The sequence below is a fragment of the Biomphalaria glabrata genome, chromosome 5 (assembly GCF_947242115.1).
Source record: "Biomphalaria glabrata chromosome 5, xgBioGlab47.1, whole genome shotgun sequence".
Taxonomy (NCBI): Eukaryota; Metazoa; Mollusca; class Gastropoda; family Planorbidae; genus Biomphalaria; species Biomphalaria glabrata.
The window spans coordinates 45,889,526-45,907,290 of record NC_074715.1 but is presented as its reverse complement, the minus strand read 5'-3'; the positions used below and the strand labels follow the sequence as shown (position 1 = coordinate 45,907,290).

General features: G+C 36.7%; 1 protein-coding gene across 4 annotated transcripts in view; it reads left to right on the top strand.

The window, feature by feature from the left end:
* LOC106059263 (cAMP-dependent protein kinase catalytic subunit alpha) overlaps positions 1-17,765 on the top strand; it is a 95,074-nt gene that overhangs the window by 7,908 nt on the left and 69,401 nt on the right. The window contains exon 1 of one of the 4 annotated variants that reach the window (XM_056031319.1): positions 11,990-12,012. The exons of 2 other annotated variants lie outside the window; for them this stretch is intronic. The gene's annotated coding sequence lies outside the window, so the exon portion shown is untranslated. Of the gene's footprint in view, positions 1-11,989; positions 12,013-16,546; positions 16,858-17,765 lie in introns of those variants that run through there. One more of the 4 variants, XM_056031318.1, reaches the window with a different exon arrangement.

Genomic DNA, 17,765 nt, shown 5'->3' with positions numbered 1-17,765 from the left:
TAAGACTTAGACTGCTTTATTGATCCTTACGGAAATTTGTTGTGATTACAAGGACTCTTTTCTCATATAAAGACAACACAACACAACACCAATCGTATACAAACAACATTTAGCCATGTGATAAAATTGATAAAACAATGAATTTAAAAAATGTCACGTGACAGCCTGTGCGTATTACGTAATTTGTATAGAAGAGATAGAGAACCACGTGGCTAAATGTTGCATGTTTACGGTTGGTGAATGAGATCCATTGGAAGCATGGAGCAGGCTTAAAACAAACGTGAATCTAAAAAAAATGGTCAGGTCTGGGAAAAAAAGTGAACTCCAAATGACCTTTGTCGCCAAAGATAACCCCCAATCGATCAAATGTTGAAAACTTGTAATCTGCTAACACGTGTGGTTGGCCCCCCAACCGCTAGACATCTCCGACTGTTTCCCATGTTTTCTCCCGTCAATCTTTCGCGTCATGCTTTCACTTCCGGGCGAAGATGTTCACGTGCTCGTCTCGTCTTCTAACGGCCCAATCGTATGCATGGCAGCCATTTTTAAAATATTACGAATTCTGTTACTTTGTTACTTCTTTTCGTAACTGTTTGTAGATGGTCCCTCTCAAGACATCGTCCCATAAACTGTTGATGTTGCTTCTAAACAATAAACTAATTCGCGTTTGTTTAGGGTAAACAAATCCTAGTGGTTACGTAAACTTTTCATCGCCAACTATACTGGCAGAGGTAAACTTTTGACATAGCACTGATCCTCAACTTTTGTTTCATGGCACACAAGTGTGTAGTCAGATTTGGAAAGTGATGTGCTAAAACTGATTGAAACGAATAATTGCCAAAGAATCTTTTTTTTTCGTTGTTGTTGTTTTAGAAAAAGAGAGAGAGAAGGAGAAAAAAAAGAGAGAGCTGCGCCAGTACAGCAGTCAGGGCCAGCCTTAGGACACTGCAACCTATGCAGCCGCAGTTTACCTCTCACTTTCATATGTCCCGCGCTAATTTTACCTTTAAATTATTAAAGTAAACCATTATATATAATCCAGGGTTCCCGCGGCCTCCTGAATTTCCAAAAGATCTTGGAAATTGCAAAATATACGAAAACGTCGTGGAAATCTGAAATTATTAAAATCTTCTGAAAACTCATAATAATCTCCTTAAAAATAGACAAAATTGTCATTTTGGGATGTCATTAATCCTAAGATAAAAAAAACGGCATTGTCAGCTTTCATTTAATAAAATGTAATGCAAAGACAAATTTATTTTCTAATACTAAATCTGAATTTTCACTTATTACCCTTATCTCTACCCCGATCGGGCCCCGCGCAATCCATTTCGTATAGGGCCCCGCAATTGTTAGGGCCGGCCCTGACAGAAGTATATATATCTCGGAACTAAAGTAAAGCAAAATGTACGACCACCAAATAGCTACAAGAAGAAGAAGTACACCATACAAAAGTTAGTTTTATTAGACTACTACTCACCTGGACAAGGGAACACTAAAGATAATACGTAATAATTCTCATAATACTTTTCACCTGTGGCAGAGAGATTCATATAATTAAATCTTGAAGACATTGAGAACCTCTAATTATATGTAGGTCAGTAATTAAATAAAAAGACAAAATTTTCTTTTTAAACTCATATTTTGAGAGAGGGAGTGAGTGAGAGAGAGAGAGAGAGAGAGAGAGAGAGAGAGAGAGAGAGAGAGGGAGTGAGATAGAGAGATCTCCTGTGCTTAAAGCTAATTAACGTATTTGTGTGAAGTTCAAACTTAATGTCTATCGGGGACCTGCTGAATCACAGAGAGATCCATGAATCTATTTAATCATTCTTGAACTCCACTTAAGTGCACGTACCTTGCGAGCACAACATTGTACTGGAATTGTGCATTTATATACCAGGAAACTGACACACTTCACTACAGAGAACTAGTAAACTCTGAATTCAGAGAAAGTGTGGAAAGAATCATGTGATATGTTTCAGGCGAGATTCAAATCCACGACCTCTGGGCTTGTTTTATTAGGGCCCTAATCTACTCCAATGGTTTAGTACACTGGTTTCCCTTTTTATTTTATTTCATTTTTAAAGTTTCATCGTTTAAACTTATGTAGCAATAAGGCCAACATCTTTTTGAACCAATAATGTTATTATTAGGGAATCTATCATAACGCAATGTATTTTAATGAGATTTAAACTGTGACCAGTGGAGGACTAGGTTGTTGTGAAATGTCTGGGAAGTCGGTGAGGTAGAAGACAAAAAAAAATCCTAGACTCAAGAGAAATTAGTTTAAAAGTAGACAAGGAGAAGATAAGATAATTGTTTGATGAGATATCCAGCCATAGCATGCTTAGACACATTTGTTGATTCAGTGCCAGAGTGCTTAGTTAGGAGACTAAGGCCCTAAGTTCGAATCCAGCACTAGATATGATAAAGACTGTTTAAATATTGAAGTATGTTATCTGCAGGGTGCTTTTACATATATTTGAAGCATACTCAGTGTTCCCCACATTGCATTCGTATCAGTATCATAGACAAAAAAAAAGGGAGCGAGGTGGATGAGTGGTTAAGCGCTTGGCTTCCGACCAGGGGTTCTGGGTTCAAATCTCGTTGAAGACTAGGATTTTTAATTTCGGGATTTTTAATGCGCCCCTGAGTCCAAACTCTAATGGGAAGCTGACTTAAACTTGAATAAGTAAAGGCTGTTTGTCGTTGTGCTGGCCACATGACACCGTGCTTAATAACCGTTGGCCAAAGAAACAGATGACCTTAACATCATCTGATCCCTTTAGATCGCAATTTAAGGAAACCTTAAGAAAAATGTAAGAGGCAAATATTCTCACTAAAGGAACACGTATATTCAGTTAATATATTTTTTAAAAACTCATTAAAAAAAAATAATCTGGAAATTGAACCTCTGACAATTAGTTCGACATCTAATCGCCTTCTACCTTATAAAACAACGTTTAAAGATTTGACAGGTGAAAGGTAAAATTAATCAGCAGTGCAAAAAGTATAGACACAAACTCATTTAAAAGTGGGTAATGGCACTCAAAGACACTGATTCTCGTGTTGAATGAAATCATTTCGTGTTTTTTTTTTCTGGGCATTAGTGAAGTTATAGTGATATGATATGACTTTCCACACTTCGACTATGCAGAACAGGTGAAGGGGAGATAAACCAGGGTCTATTTATAGCCGTATCACTTGTCATCCATTCAAAGTTTGGATCAGTGTCATTTCTAAAAAAAAAGAAAAAAACAAACAAACAAACAAGAAAAGATAGGATGTTATAGTCTTAAACCCCATTATATATTTTTGTATGAAGTCCTCAGGCGCTGCCTTCTTTTCAAAAACGGTTTGACAGACATTTACAAATAAGAGACAATAGTTTAAAGACTAGATGACTAAAAGATAGAAGACAGAGGAGATGACAATACAGAAACAGTCTTTTCAGTTACAGAATAAAAAAAAATCAAGTAATAGATTTCTACTTTTAATTACTTTTTTTTCACTCTGACAAAGACTTTGTTAATTCTGTGTACAAGATGAGAAGTATAAGAGAAACAACAATTTTTTAAATGTCATGCATTCAATTTAGTAAAGACCTGTGACATGGCAACGAGCTATTGGTTTAAACAGCCCACATGCTGTGACGTTACAGGTCAGACTTAGGGCCCTCTGTAACGATTGGTCACGGCGTGTCTCCCTACTTCTAAGCTCAGCTACGACAAACCTCGTAGTTACCTCAGAATCTGTTCAGGCAATACAACCTAATTAAACACTTTGTTTTACTCACGGTGACATCAGAAACACACACACACACTGCAAGAGATCAACGTGTTCTAGTTTTCGGACGCCGATCATTTTTCTATTTTTGGCTATGACGCCGCTGCAGGTCACGTGTTCTCTGTTACTAATACTGGTTATCTAGTTGTGTTTGTTTGTATTGTTTATTGTTTTGTGCCTATAAATAAATGTCAGTCACCCCACACTAAACAAACTTGGATACCTTCCCGCAACTAGGAAGTACAACAGGACTCAGTACAAACCTAAATGTCGAACTATCGGAGATTGCGTTACATGAACAAGTCTATAAATAGCTCGCTATCTGGTGCATCCGGTGTACAGAATAAAGGAAGTGTTGATAAGCTAGGCTTTTTTTTTTAAGTTATAGGATTATTTCTGTGCACGCACTGCAGAATCATTTCTCTAAACTTTTGTTGATTTTATCTAGTTGGCAACATAAAAGTTTACTTTAGCCTCCTTGACAGTGTTTACTTATCTTGAAAATGTAAACTAGCAACTATCATGAACGATTATGGAGGTTATATGGCACCATTGCGATTCAAAAGCAATTAGTATGTCACCTAAAACGTTGTTTTTACTTTACTTATAGATAAACCAAACAACATTTCCGTTTACCGGCACGTTTGATAATTTCGTTTCCCATTATGTAGCAGAATGTTGCAGAGAAGTTAATATTCAGTTGATTAGAATCCTGTTGTTTATATTGTAAGTTTAGTTCCTTAATAAGAATTTTTTTCATAAACATTATACACAGATTTATGGAGCTAAGTGCCTTTTATTCAAACTAAATATCCTGTTCACTCTTATAAGGCCTATAGTATTGACAATCAGGAATGAAGTCTGAATCTGTTACATTTGTATGAAGTGGTATGAGCTGGTAAAGTCATAAATCATACAGTGTATGACCTAAATAATAACAATATTTTTAATATCTTTTTTTTCAAGTCATTTATAATGGTTCTAGAAGCACAATCTTGTGTGTTTCTTTGTTAAACGTGTTGGAGTATTTTTGTATATAGTAACTAGTTAGATCAGTGTTTCCCAAACTTTTTTGTCTCGTAGTCGTGGTAGACCCGTGACTGACTCTGGGGGTTTATATAGACCACTTTGGGAATCACTGAGACTGCTTTGTATAATTGTATTGTCATCAAATAGTTCATTGTGATCTACTTATTGTGTCTCAGAATATCATTGCGAATCAAGGTTTGTTTGTTTTTAATACCTTCTTGATTTTAATATCATAGCGCTTTTACCAGGGAAGTCTTCGCGGCAATCGGTAGCATACGATCTGTGGCTAGGTGTGTTTTGCTTTTTGACGACAGCATTATAATGTAAGGCAGTGGTCTTGAATATTGGCCAACCATTTACGACATGAGGGTCAAACGAATTTCCGAAACATGTGTCGCAGGCTGTATCGACGCAAAAATTCGAGTTCAGTTGAATCGATCTGAGGCTTCATTCTGCACTGTGAGCTAGAACTTTCGCTGGGCCAGATAGAACAGGGGCCGGATATGGCCCACGGGTGACAGTTTGGGCATTAATGGTCTAAGCGTAAATAATTGGTCAGTGTTCGAGTATACATTGCTGTCTAACGATTACTCGCGCCTGTGCGAACTGGACGTTGACCTTTGAAATGTGAATAATAAATAAACAATTTTATGAAAAAAAAATAATATTTTAATCACGATCAAAACACGTTTTTTTTTCCTAGTCAACAATAGTTGATCGTAACTTGATATTGGGAGGAGAAAAAAATGGGTGCTGGGGGAAAAAATGTAGGGGGGAGGAAAACTTTAACGCTGAGAATGACTGCTCTGTAATGTCACTGTTAGGAAGAAGTAAGTAGGTCAGACGAGGAACTTTTGGACACGTACAGGCTTGCTAACTGTACAATGGCTATTGTTGTACTAACTGTAATACCATTGAGTACTTTCATTTCGAGGTATCGTCTTTGGCTACAGGGACGTGACTAGTCCCTAAGGTTAGGTCACTGTTCATTTAATTGTTCAAGAAAAGACAATCAGGGGATCTGTTTCGATCGTGCTCGATTATCTCCTCCTGTCAAACGTTAAATTATTGTTTCAAGACCCGAGCGAACATTTCAATGTAGATATTCCTGTCTTATCTTTTCTATTGAAATTTTAAGGAGGGACACACACACACACAAATGTCCATAGCTGAAATATTTACAAGCTCCCCCCCCCCCTCCATTTTTATCTCTATAGAAGATAATTTTAGTCCATGGAACTGTAGCACATACCCAAACTGCACCCTAGCAATAAGACTGGACTTTCTGAATCCAAAAAATGAATATAGCATTTTCTATTTTTTTTTTTTTTGGAGTTTATTACTTCTACTTTTCATCAGGAACATCTTTCATGGTGGAGATATGTTTGTTTATTTCTGTTATTTCTCTCGCTGTGCATATTGAAATGATTGGCTGTGATTTATTTTGTTCACGCCTGTGACATAAAGCGATCAATATTTACTACATTTTTATTGATTAGTGATTAAAAAATTAGCACCAAGAGTTGGTTATTACAGCAAAATGACGCATAAAATTCAAGCCATAAAATTTAAACATAGATACTTTTTCTGTATTTACATCTCCACGAGTCTAATTAATAGATGTGTACAACGGAATCTAAATGAATTAACATGGCAAGCAACAATTGACAACAGAGGCGTGGGGTGGGGCAAGGGGGCACGATCCCCCGGGCCCACTTTCAGTTCGAATCCTGCTCGCCGCCATCCGCCTACGGCCACATTGGGGCTTAGAGGCAAAAGTTTTTATTTTGGAAGGACCGTCTCTGGACATTGAACAGTTGGAACTGTGACAAACATATAACTGTCAACTTATTAAACATTTCACGTATAGAGGCTGACTATCTTATCATAAAAATTTAAAAAAAACTTTCTTCAAAACTGAGGCTGACTATCTTTACTTATCTTAGAAATTAAGACTTACTTCTGAACCGAGGTTGAATATCTTTACGTATCTTAGATATTACAGACTTTCCTTCAAAGCTTATAAAGACTTACTATCTTATATATTACAGTCCAGGTTGTTGTAATTTAACAGCTCGGGGTGGCTGACTGGTTAAGCACTTGGCTTCCAAACCTAAGATCCTGGGTTCGAATCTCGGTGAAGACTGTGATTTTGAATTTCGGGATTTTTTAGGGCTCCCCAAGTCCGCCCAACTCTAATAGGTACCTGACTTTTGTAGGAGAAAACGAAGGCGGTTGGTCGTTGTGCTAGCCACATAACACCTTACTCGCAGCCGCTGTCCAAAGAAACAGATTACTTTAACATCATCTGTCCTAAATATCGCAAGGTCTGAAAGGGAAATTACTGATTACTTTAGATATAATATATGTATGCTCATTCCATAATGTAAGCATGTCCATTCACTGCTTGATCTGTTCTACACGCCTGAGAAATGGTAAGGCTTCACTAGATGACGAGGGATTCAAAATGTACAGATATTATAAGGACAGAAATATTCATTGATATTTGTTTCCCTACATTCAGTTATGAAGATCATGTAGTGTGCTATGCAACTCGTAGTTCAAACTGCATGTGCTATCTAAGTGATTGATTGATTGATTGAGACATAATTACGAGACATTCGATCAACGATAAAGGATTAATAAAAAAAACGCATAAAAAGATTATAGGAATCGCAGACGTTTCACGCATGACTGAACACCGCATTCAGCCAGGTGCTGGTATTTTTGTTTAAAGAGTCTACAAATTCGTGTCGTTAGATCAACCATGATCGTCTAATATCCACGTCACAGTGTTACGGACGCGGCTCGCAGGTATGCGATCACAGGCCTCCTGGTGCGTTCGTTACAACGAGGCTTCGGGTAAGTACACCCTATCATTACACGTAAATTACCTAGATTACACAAGTTATTGGGTGGTACTTATGTCACGATGGCGTAGTTACGTGTGGGGCGTTCAGGTTAAGAGTTGGGCGCTTTGATGTTGAACTGAAAGAGTAGGGCTCGTGCCCAAGCTATCAAAATAATAATTTCTTTATCATCAAGATTTGAAGTAACGTCTGTATCATATAAGATAAGATAAGAAGATTTGACCATGTTTTTCTTTCGTTTTGTTGATATATCTTTTGTTTTGTAAAGTATTTTGAAAACCGATGCAGCTACTAACGGTTGTAGTAAATTATAGTATATCACTATATTAATGCTATTTGGAACATTCTATACCGTAGATCCACGAAGCAGGAGATTGCGATACCGCCGTTTTGGCGCGATGGTAGTTTTGGCGCAGCTGTTTTGGCGCTGAATATTCTGGCGCTGGACATTTTGGCGAAAGAAGTCTTGCTTACATTATCTATGTTTATTGTATTATGTCTTTAAAAAGAATGATTTTTGTTGACGGTCGTTGACTTGTAGCACCAAACTGCTGGTAGACAACTAAACCGCTGTAATTCTCTTATATCTTAACTAATACAACGTGAAATAACTTGAGTAACTTCTTTCAACATTCTAGTCTCCCTTTCTGGAGTCGGCTGTACTAACTAAGACTAAATGACGACAATGCCACCTATGTTGCAACATTCACAACCAATCGCAAACATCTTCCCATTATCCTTATACACAAACTCACACACACAAACACACACACTCCGTAACAATGATACATATCTATGTTTGGCATGTTTGTTAATGTTCGAACGTATTTTATATGTAAATAAAACAATAATTAGTTTGTGTTCATTAGATTTTGGGACATAAGTTGGTTATGATCATTTTTGTTATGTCCCTTGAATTGCAATATGTGTGTGTATGGGTTTTAATATTCTCCCCCCCCCCCTAAAAAAATAAAATAAAACAAAGCTTCGTTTGAACGAATTTCGCATCAGAACTAATTTTCTAAACACTTGTGTTTTTAAGAGTCAAACTTGTTGCTATAAGTCAAATTAAGTTTCTTGTGCCATTTCGTAGAAAAAAACAAAACAAATTCCATGGCGATAAGTTCCTTTGTTTCTACCCTCAATAAGGATAGAAATTCAGATATTATACAACTATAAGAACACGATAATAAAATAATCGTGCTAAGTTTCAACTTGATAGAAGACATGAAAGTTGGTGAAATAATGCGTTCGAACTTTGTACCAGACAGACGGACAGACAGAGTGACTGATATAAGCTTTGTAGAAACGTGTACATTCTTCTTTATTTTTAATGTCCCTCTTATTTGCATGGTCCGGATAATTGCATTACATGAAAACTTTGTGACAAAATATGCACCCGACTATATATAAAATATATGTTATTGAGAGCTCTAGACTATATGTTTTAAAAGATATTATTAAGGAACTTATTTTACACAGTGAATTTATGAGTACTTTTATAACTCAAATAGTAATCTAAGTAATTACTTATATTATTGCATATGGTCTTTTTTTTAATAGTGAGTATATTTGTAAAACAAAAATCAAGACTAGAATTTGCTCCCTTCCTAAGGTGCTAGATTTGGCAGTGTTTGACGATAACACAGGTCATTCACAAAGACAAAGTATTGTTGTGTTTATAATAATCTCCCCTTTTTTTCTCCCAGGAGTGTATGGGAACCCTGGCTCTCAGCTTCGGTTTGACATGAGAATTCACATTAAACACTCACCTCTGACAACAATGGTTATGGTTATAGTACTGTTATAGTACTGTTATAGTACTGTTATAGTAACTACATTCACGGGAGAAATCTTAGGGATGTGTTACTCCTGTATACTAGTTCTAGTTTTGGTAGTGTTGACATTGAAGTACACTAATTTGCATTTTAATTTGATTAATCATAAATTGAGACTACGATGGAACATTATTTAAACTACACGGGCTTGATGACCTTGTGCTTGCAGACGTATAGGTCTCGCTAAACCTTTAACACTTACAGTCAAAGCTCAGACTGAGAGAGAATTACAACATATATTTTATATGCTGTGGTTATCTTCCTATTGAGCAGCGGTCAGAAACAGCAACTGTTCTAATGGTATAATCTGTTTCGCATTGTATTTTAAAGTATATACATCATAAGACGGGAACGCTTTAAAAATGCTGCAATGTCAGCATTTTTTTATACTTGGAGTAAAATAAATTATTTCTCATAAAAGAAAACTGATTTATATTTATACATGAGGTGGAGGTGTCGAAAATATTAAAACTTATTTATTAATATACGTAAGTAACTTTGTTCTTCTTATCTAGACCCTACACATGTAAATCTCAAACTAAAACGGAACGAATTCATAATATCTATAACAACAAACATCCGAGGCTACTCCAGGTTTTCGACCAATCTGAGTAGATTTATTCGCAACAACCAACAAATTAAAACTGTAGACTTTGTTTAATGACTTTCAAAAAACAAACAAAACATTTTTCATCAATATATAAACTTTGCCGTGTACATTTCTTGTTCTAAAACATCTTTGAAACACCTGCTTCGCGCGTTCATAAACAGTTTTTTTTTTATTTGCACACACAAAATAGTGCATCGAATTCGGACATGGGTTAGTATAGTTCCATGATCAGATGAAAAGAAAATTAAACAGAAACTTTTTCATTTGTTTATGTTTAGTGACGCAGTTTCAAAAACAAAGCAAAGACAATAACAACAAGCAAAAGTTTAAAAAAAAACAAACTCTAATGCATGTCGGGGGGGGGGGGGGGGCAGAAATACATTTTTGTAAAGAACCGTCAATGGAAATAAATCCCTACACTTTAAATGTTCGCACTACTTCATACTGTCACTTACCTATGTAGTCCCTGTATGGGTCTATTTAGAATGTGGGCATGTCGATACGCCTGGGTGTGGTTAGTGAGGAATGTGGATATGTCTGAATGTGGATATGTCTGAATTTGGATATATCTGAACGTGGATATGTCAGGATGAGGATTTCTGAGTGTAGATATATCTTTATTTGGATATGTTTAAATGTGTATATTTCTGATTGTGGATGTGTCTGAGTTTGGATATGGCTGAATGTGGATATTTCTGAATGTGGATATGCCTGAATGTGAATATGCTTGAATTTGGTTACGTCTGAATGTGGATATGTGTCTGAATGTGGATATGCTTGAATGTGGTTATGTCTGAAAGTGGATATGTCTGAATGTAGATATGCTTGAATGTGGTTATGTCTGAAAGTGGATATGTCTGAATGTGGATATGTCTGAAAAGGGTGGAGGACCGTAGATCATTGTAGGTTGTAGACTTTGTTACATATCAGTCTCAGCGTAATAGGCCGCACTGTAAGCTAGACAAAATCAAAACGATGAACAGCAATAAACTGTCTAGAAAGAGCAGTGTCAAGCTATTGCTCTACATCAGTGTTTCCCAGAGTGGGGTGCGATTACCCCCAGGGGAGCGGGAAGGCTTTGGAGGAGATACGCGTTGCACCTCATTAACAATGCTGATTTTATTTTTGAATATCCATTTATTATGTTCTGTTAATCAATTAAACTGTGTGTGTGGGGGGGGGGGGCGAGGGGTGCTCAGCATTACAAAAATTATAAAATGAATACACATAGGGGTACACATAGGTCAAAAGTTTGGGAGACACTGCTCTACATTGTTTGTGCCAGTCTGTCTCGTTTTTAGGTTTTTAGAAGCCAGGTTTTTCCTACAGCTGTTTTCATAACACAAAAATTAACAAATTAGTCGAGATTAAAAGTAAAAAACACTTTTAAGTCCCTCTTATACAGTAACTATGGTGTCTTGTCGTATTATTATATACGGTCACATAATACATTTGGACTTTAACAAGATTTTGAAGGTGGATCCGAGGAGACCGAAAAATTCAACTTCGATCTAAATTTAGGCGAAGTTAGAATCGAGGTCAGGTTAGTGACGGGTGCACACCTAACTACTGTGAGACTGATGGCATGTATGATGTTAATTAACTAAGCAATCTAATAGCTCTCTCCCTCTCTCTCTCCTTCTTTCTTTCATTCTTATCAGCATTATGTGTATATCTGGTTGTCATTTGGAATGCGGCAACGATGCATGCCCTTTGCGGATTTTTGTTTTTTAAACACCTCTCTCTCCCATTGGCTTCAAGCTATTTATGTTGGCTCTCAGTTGGAAACATTATTAGACCAACTCCAATGTAGTCTGTTGATATACAGTGCATGCGTGCGTAGTGTATTGCTTTAAGTGGAAGTGTGCGTCCATGAGTGGTGAGTATAATTGCACAATAGCTACATACATAAGGTTGAGTACACATTTTTGTATTCCGAGTGAGAAATCGGTGTTAGTAGATAAATAGGCTTACATTAAATGAATTAATTGTAGTTGATTTTTCTTTTCTAAATAGGAATAAAGATGAGGATATAATTGATTTTTTTTTAAAGATAAGAATCGAACAATATGCGCAAAAATACATAGAGGGCTAAGTCTGTGAAATAATACATTTATAACAAGTCTTTTTTTTTTTGGCTCATAAATAGAGACATTTAAAAAAGGAACTTATTTAAAAGAACAACATAATAGACTAATATACATAATAGAACTATGCATGACCTTGACATATATATATTAGTAGTCTACTGAGATTTAATGTAATCATTGTACCGTAGAAGGCTTTAAAGTAGATCGGATTAAATTTTTGTCAGGAAAAGAAATAGGCGCGTAGAATTAAAACTGTTAAATATAGGTTGTTAACACACACACGCACACACAAACACAGACACACTGATGTGATACAAATCAATTATCAAGTAGATGGCTCTATTTTTAGAAGCGGAAGTATAACATTTGTAAGAGTGAGTGCTGTATCCATCCGAGATGGGGAGAAGGGGAAAGGGGGAGTGCGAGGAAAAGAAAATATAGACATACTAATAGATGTGCTGGTTAGTTAGATATTTAGATGCTAGCTATCTGGCTAGCTAGATAGATAGATAAATAGATAGTATTCATACGCATGACCTAGATCAAAGAAGTTTTCAAGAGGTCACTAGCACACGAGTGCTTAATCCCAGCATGCTAGCTCGGCTATTAATAGAACATAGATACAAATGTAGACGAAAGATAAGAGAATAAAGAGTTGGGGTGAGGGTGTGTGTGTGTGTGTTTGTGTGTGTGCGTAAATGATTGAAGGGGAATAACATTCGTTGCAAACAATACCATAACAGCTTCTCGCTTGCTACAAGACTGGGAAATATCTACATAGAACTAAACAGCGCGTTACAAAGTTGTTAACTTGGCCGCTACAGTTCACATTTCTTTACACCTATTTGTAATCATAGCACAGGAATTAGACCTCACTGGTCAGGGTTGAGGTCACGCTTTCAGCACAATCCTCGATCGCACCAGATGAAAAGGCTAGTGACAACCAGGGGAGGCAACAATTGTTGAAATCATACATCTTGCGGCCCCATGAGAAGACGTTTATTGTTTGGTTAAATATTTGGCGTTCTCAAAGTCTTAAAGAGATGAAATTTAGAAATAATAATAATACTTAATTAAAAATCTAGAAATCTAGATCCACGGTGTTTAAATTTAAATATTGTTTAAATGTTAAAGTTACTCAAGAATAAAAATTAAATTTAGGAAATTATTTTTTGAATTGTTAAATCGACATTGTTGTTGTGGACACATTCAACAGACATTTTAAAAGAATATCTGCTGCATTAAAATAATCTATTTTGAAAGTATATAAGTGTGTATGTGTGGGTATAATTCATGGGGCATAGTATCCAAGTGGTAAAGCGCTTGAGTTCAGAACCGAGCTTCGAATCTCAGTTTACAGTGGAATTTAAATCAAACTTACGATATTCCTAGGTCCAGCCAACTTTATCTGACTTCTGTTAGCAATGTAAAGGTGGTTAACTTCTGGTAGCAAAGTAAAGGTGGAAGGTGGTTAACTTCTGTTAGCAAAGTAAACGTGGTTGACTTCTGTTAGCAAAGTAAACGTGGTTGACTTCTGTTAGCAAAGTAAACGTGGTTGACTTCTGTTAGCAAAGTAAAGGTGGTTGACTTCTGATAGCAATGTAAAGGTGGTTGATCGTTGTTAATGAAACCCTCGTTAACCGTCAGGCATAGAAACAGATGAGCTTTACATCATCTGTCCCATAGATCGCCAGGTCCGAAAAAGACGCCTTTACGTCATCTTAATTCACTTCAGTTTGAAAATCTACAGAGACAGAGATGTTTACCAGATCCAAGCGATATTTAATACATTTAAAACACGTTAGTTATTGATTGTACCTAACAAAACACGAATCAATGTTAAAAAAATTAAATGTGTGGGGTTTTGTTCCCTTGGATATTTGTGCACTTTATTTCTACCATACCCTTTCTAGGATCAAGTTGAAACTTTAAATAATTATTTATTGTACCTAACAAAACAAGAATCAATTTTTAAAAATTAACCAATAAGTCAATTAATTATTAATATTTAATTATTTTGTTTGATATCGAAAAAAAGGGGGGGGGGAAGTTTACATAATGATAAGGCTTAACTTCGAAGATTAATGAGGAATGCAGTATTTCCCGTGGCTTCGAGCCCCAGCTATGATTTACATATTTTGCCACATCCAGGGCATGCATAACCTGTGGTCGATTAAGATTTTCTTTTCGCCGACTGGGTCTCGACAACGGATATATAGTTGTAGATGTGGGGTTCTTCCCTTTATATTTCCTTAAAAAAATATTTTGCTTGTTCTCCACTGTCAGTTAATGAAATTAGTTTATCTGAGTTTCCCTTTATGTGGTCACCGTGTGTGTACGCTTGTGTGTGTGTGATTGCTATAAATTCTGTGTATTAATGAAATGAGTTTATCCGAGTTTCCCTTTATGTGGTCACCGTGTGTGTACGCTTGTGTGTGTGTGTGATTGCTATAAATTCTGTGAAATAATGAAAAGCCTTATATGTCGTTGTGCTGCTTTGTATCAGTGGTAATCTCTCTATATGTTTGTGTATTAACTATAAGTCGTATCAGTCAGTTTGTAGAAGTTTTCTGTATCTGTGCTAATTTTATCAATTGTTTGCCCTACTTAAACAAATAATCATACAATGGCCTATTTCTTTTTTTAAAATCTATTTTGGTATCTCCTTTTTTGTATAAGCCGCCCCTGTCATCACTCCCTCTCCCGTAGTGGGTTGGAGTTAAGCCAGTATGCGTTAATGTGACCTTTGATTAACTAGTTGTTTTAAGAATGCCAAATGACAGCATTATATGATCCAAGCGAGACAATTTATATATATCATTCTCTTCATGGCTCAACAGTTTGGACACCAAGAAGTAAAGGAAAGATCACTCTTTTATTTCTGCAACTTGGATTAGAGTTACCTTAAGAAAAAAAAGAGGGGGGGGGGAGAACAAGTAATCTACTCTGTGTTCTCCCGTCACTAAATAGCAGGGCCGGACTCAACCGTTGTGAGGCCCTATGCGAAACGGATATCGTGGAGCCAAGTTTGAGTAGGGATACGTATAATAAGTGAAAATTAAGAGTTTGTATAAGAAAATAAATTCGTCTTTGCATTTTTTTCATTCTTTACTATGTACAGAATTACTTAACGAGCCCTGCGTGTAGCGAAGTCATACAGTATATCAAAAAAAAATCTATTTTCTAAATAAATCACGGTCAATAGCAATTACCAAATGTTTCAATCTATCTACGAAAATTGTAAAATTCATTAGTTGAGGCACGAGAAGCTTGTTTCACCAAATTCCACAAACACTGGTATTGCATAATGCCGTTTTTTTTATTGTGTATAGGATTGGCGTTTTCCATATTGAATGACGCCCCAAAATGACAATTTTTGTTTATGTATTACAGAAGAGTTGTATGAGTTTTTAAAAAGATTTTAATAATTTCCGGATATTTCCAGGACATTTTCGTATATTATGCAATTTCAGGAGATTTCCAGGAGCTCCTGGTAAATCAGGCGGCCGCGGGACATCTGTTATAAGTTATGAAATGGTTTAATTTAATAATTTACACCTAGAATTAGCGCGGGTCCTATGAAAGTGCGTGGCCCACTGCGGTCGCATAGGGTCGACTAGTTCTATATACTATTCTATAAATATTGGTCTCGATTCAAGACGATGTAGTACAACAATACTATGACTGTCTACGACCTTATAGACACCCCATGTACAGGTTCAGGGGCGTAGCTAGGAATTTGCTATCATTTGGGGACCCGTGGACATGAACTCTGTTGGGGCCCCAGCATTTTGCGTAATATTTAATATTTAATGTAAAATAAAACACACATTTGTGGGCCCCCCTCAAGTGGGGCCTGGGGGAGATTTTCGAATTCCCCCCTCCTCCCCCACCAGGCTGCGCACAAACGCACGCGCACACACTCACACACAACAACAACAAAAAAAGCACACACATGTATGCGCAAACACAGAGGCGCGCCGGCCACTGCTCTGACTGGTGTTTACAAGTCAAAACTAACAAAATCTATTCCATGTATCTTTCTTTAACATTTCGCTAACCTTTGACCTTCTCTCCGTCTTAGTTAAGTCCACCCAACCCCCCTCCCTTCCCCAATTTTTTTCTCACCACCTCTAATGTGTTGTTGATTTAACACACACACACACATACTTCTTGGCCCGCGAGCGCTCTGTCCTTTTTTTTCTTTTCAAACCACTAAGGCGTACTGTCACATTAACACAGAAACACACAACACACACACACAATCACACAGGGGCTAAGTCGCCGGCCATGCCGTTCCGGTTTGGATACCTTCAAACACCAAAATTTGTTCACTTGGAATTCTAAATAAATAGTATCGACTTAGGTCAACCCCGTGTAGGACAAGACATTTCTAGTTCAATGCATATATGTATTTCTGTTATTTCAAAAGAAGGACCCTCGGATCGATACGTGTGATCTAGTTCTATATTGACAAACATATGACAAACTACACACGGATAGTTAACTAAGGACAGGACTATCTCTAAAACCTGTTGTCCAACTAGGAAAAAAGAGAGGAATAGAGAGAGAGAGAGAGAGAAACAGCGCGAAAGAAAACAGCAACGTTCAAAAAAGGAAAATAAAAATACAAGGTACGTTACTCGGAGTGCTTGGATTGTTACTAAGCAGTCAGCAATACTACACGTTATCTCAATGTATCATATTTTATGTTGTCTTGCTGTGGTCTAAATTTTGGAAATTTAGCGGCGCATTTTGCTCATACAAGAGGTCGTGGCTGCCGATCGGTAAAGCGCTTGGCTTATAAAATAAAGATACGTTTTGAGTTTGATCAGAGACTCAGACTGGGATTTTTTAAATTCGAGATATTTTGGACGCTCCAGAGTCCAACCACAGCCAACTCTAAGCGGTATCTGGCATACACCCTAATCTCTACACCAAAATGAAAGTTAAGTGGACTGACTTGAGTTTGAAGACATTCATTCGGTGAATGGTGATTAGGCCTACGTCTTAACCGAAATTTAACCTCCTGCGCGACGACTTGAACCCGAGACCACAATGATGACAGTCGGATCGCATACCACAAGACTCAGCAGGATGTCGAAAAAAAAATCTAATCATAACCCTCTATAATTAGCATCTATTATGTAAGATAATTAAATATATATAAAGCAATATAGCTAGAGAATATGAGACTTGAGATCTTTATATAAATCTACTTGAGAGTATACTTTGAGAACCATTTTTAGAATTATCTCAACTCAAAGTCTTTCCGATTGGTTAAACGTCTTAACTCTTTCTCTCCGTAATTATTTACCACATTCTGGTGGAATCAACGTTGGTATCGTCAGTTAGAAGAGAAAGAGTTAAACAATGTTTGATCACATATACTTTATGAGAGACAGGAAAACTAAAAATAGAACCTACTAGAATGAATTTAGAGTCGTGTGTGACTGATGGTGATTTCAATAACACTAGTCCTAAAAGCCTAATGTACCTCATTCACCAATCGTAAACAAACAACATTGAGCCACGTGATTCT